This window comes from Salvelinus sp. IW2-2015, unplaced genomic scaffold (genome assembly GCF_002910315.2).
Source record: "Salvelinus sp. IW2-2015 unplaced genomic scaffold, ASM291031v2 Un_scaffold1989, whole genome shotgun sequence".
Classification (NCBI taxonomy): Eukaryota; Metazoa; Chordata; class Actinopteri; order Salmoniformes; family Salmonidae; genus Salvelinus; species Salvelinus sp. IW2-2015.
This window is the reverse complement of record NW_019943339.1, coordinates 124,825-127,108: the sequence shown is the minus strand read 5'-3', so window position 1 is coordinate 127,108 and position 2,284 is coordinate 124,825. Positions and strand designations below refer to the sequence as shown.

Below are 2,284 nucleotides of genomic sequence, written 5' to 3'. Positions count from 1 at the left end.
TCTCACGGGCCTTCGTCAGAGCTTTACGTATCGGCCTCACGGCCTTCGTCAGAGCTTTACGTATCGGCCTCCCGGCCTTCGTCAGAGCTTTACGTATCGACCTCACGCCTTCTCAGAGCTTACGTATCGGCCTCACGGCCTTCGTCAGAGCTTTACGTATCGATCTCACGGCCTTCGTCAGAGCTTTACGTATCGATCTCACGGCCTTCGTCAGAGCTTTACGTATCGGGCCTTCACGGCCTTCGTCAGAGCTTTACGTATCGGCCTCACGACCTTCGTCAGAGCTTTACGTATCGAATAAAATGCAAATTAATTACTTAAAAATCATACAATGTGATTTTCTGGATTTTTGTTTGAGATTCCGTCTCTCATAGTTGAAGTGACCTATGATAAAAATTACAGACCTCTACATGCTTTGTAAGTAGGAAAACCCGATACGTAAAGCTCTGACGAAGGCCGATACGTAAAGTGTTTTAAAGATCAGTGATACTATCAAGAGCAGTGTGCAGTTTCCTGTTTCCTTCATATCCAWTGTGAATGACATTGCYTYCTCTAGCAACGCGGAAATTCTTTCCACACCGTSGATAACCACCAAGCCTTGGTGTGAAATAGTGTTGTCATGCTCTRATCTCATATCTCCACACTGTTTTGTGAACAGGYGTGAGCACAATGGATGTGGTTTGATGTAGTTTACAAATGGAAGTTACCTGCCACAGTATATCTCTGTATATCTCAGAGTTCTGTGCTCAGATCTTTTGCTGCCAGTTGCTCTCTGTGTATACATTATCCCATATGAGGTCGTGACCCCTAGGTTTGGAAACCGCTGCTCTAATATGTTTTACGGTAAGGATAATGCTGTAAGTTTACAGGGAAAAGTTTTACAGTCAAAGAAAAAGACAGGGGCTCTCTCACACACACACACACACACACACAGGAAGTGAGGTATCTCACCATTCTCCTCCAGCTGGAAGTCGTCTTGGTAACGGTATTTTTCCGGTCCACACGCCACGAAGATGTCTTCGTCACCGAAGAAGTCCTGGAGACATGTCACCTGGTGGAACACAGAGACAGGAGGGTTAGAGGTCACACACACACACACAGCAGTGCAGCCACATGGAGAGGATCATGCAATAACATTCACATGTGAATCATTCAGCAGAAGCTGTAATCCAGAGCAAAGTCGAAGCAAGAAAGGGGGGGAGGGGGGTATTTAAGATACTCTTTGAAGAGGTTGGGTTTCAGGTGCTTCAGAAGAAGGGCAGGGACTCTTCAGGGGGAAGCTGGTTCCACCATTGGGGTGCCAGGACAGACAAGAGTCTGGACTGGACTGAGTGGGAGCTGCCAAGAGACCAGAGGTGGCAGAGCGGAGTGCTCGGGTTGGGGTGTAGGGTTTGATCAGAGCCTGGTAGAGAGGKGCAGGTCCTCTTGCTGTTCTATACGTAAGCTCCATGGTCTTGTAGTGGATGCAAGCTTCGACTGGAAGCCAGTGGAGTGTGCGGAGGAGCAGAGTGACATGGGAGAACATTTGACACCTCAGGATAGGTCTGTAGCGTGTTCGGTAGTGATAGAGAACTGATGTTCGACACCATCAGGATAGCGTCTATAAGGTGTTCTATATCATTAGACATTTATTCCATGCTGAACAGCGTGAGATTTTAGATATTTTAGTAGTATCATTGCAAATGGCTCGGACAAAACACACACACACACACACACACAACACACACACACACACACAAACACACACACATACCTACACACACACACACACACACACACACACACACACACACACAACACACACACATCACGAACAGACACACAACGCACACTCGCCAACGAGATGTAGACGGCTCTTCCTGCTTTCCTCCCACGGGGCACAGGGCTTGCAACGGCTCGAAAGACCCTCCAATCAACAACAACATTCAAACTGAGTGTCGCTCGCGTTGTCTGCCCAGAGTGCAATGAGAACCTGGCGTAACGCTGCCCGACAACACCCTGTCGACTTCTCTAGTAAAGACATAGAAAGCCAATGACTACGCTCCTGGCGGTTCACGCTCAATAACAACAGGCCGTAGGTAAACCCTGCTCGAACACAGGAGCTGGCGAGGATTCCCTAATCGCAGGCAAACTATGTCTCCTTCTCCTGTCTAGGACTACATGCAAACTCTACTGTCTGGACCCTGGGGGCCCCATGCCTGTACCATGCAAAGACACCCCATGAACACAAGCTTTATCAGAAACGGAGGAGCCCGCCTGGTTTTCAACCTTTCGATGTTCTCAG

At 48.4% G+C, this 2,284-nt stretch overlaps 1 pseudogene; it reads right to left on the bottom strand.

Annotated features, from left to right (window-relative positions):
- Positions 1-838: 838 nt before the first annotated feature.
- LOC112072652 (neuronal migration protein doublecortin-like) overlaps positions 839-2,284 on the bottom strand; it is a 105,215-nt pseudogene continuing 103,769 nt past the window's right edge.